Source organism: Otolemur garnettii, unplaced genomic scaffold (assembly GCF_000181295.1).
Source record: "Otolemur garnettii isolate 467f Iridium unplaced genomic scaffold, OtoGar3 scaffold00150, whole genome shotgun sequence".
Classification (NCBI taxonomy): Eukaryota; Metazoa; Chordata; class Mammalia; order Primates; family Galagidae; genus Otolemur; species Otolemur garnettii.
Window position 1 is genome coordinate 3,782,294 of NW_003852545.1, and position 680 is coordinate 3,782,973.

At 38.5% G+C, this 680-nt stretch overlaps 1 pseudogene; it reads right to left on the minus strand.

Annotated features, from left to right (window-relative positions):
* Positions 1–237: 237 nt before the first annotated feature.
* LOC111728326 lies at positions 238–424 on the minus strand (annotated as a pseudogene).
* Positions 425–680: the final 256 nt, after the last annotated feature.

The following is a 680-nucleotide window of genomic DNA, read 5'->3' on the forward strand; positions in this document are numbered from 1 at the left end:
TATGTGAACCAGCTTGATGAAAGTATTTCAAAATGTATATGAAAACACTACACTGTACCCCCGTTTGCATTAATGTATAGAACTATCATTTAATAAAAAAACAAAAACAAAACAAACAAACAAAAAAAAACAACCCACTGTACCCCATGATAGTATTAATGTACACAGCTATGACTTAATAATAATAAAATAATAAATAAATAAAATTATAAAAAAAAAGATAAAAAAAAAAAATACATGGGCGCTGGGACCAACCATCACCAGCTACCCAGGTACCAAAAAATTATGCTTCCGAAATCTCTTGATGTCAATTCTGCACGAAGAGCAGCTGAGTTGCCCCATGTGTGTAGGGGGACATTTTTAAATAAAATCAAGGAATTACATCTATGGTGGTTCTTAATCAAATATATGTGCAGCCCCTTTTAAGAACAAGACACTGAGCTGTGAGTGAAGCGGACGTGGTCCCTATACTCACAGGCTGGAAGAGGGAGCCACACAACGCTTGCCTGAGTTACCCGGTGGGTCTGCAGGAAGCAGGCAGAAAGTTGAGCCCTGCTAGTTCTTATTCCTCAATTCCAGGACAAAAGTCTACACTGGTGTGTCTGAAATGGGAAGAGTACTATGCAGGGGGCACCAAAGTTTGTACTTGGGGGATAGCGATTCCTCAATTCTTAAATTCA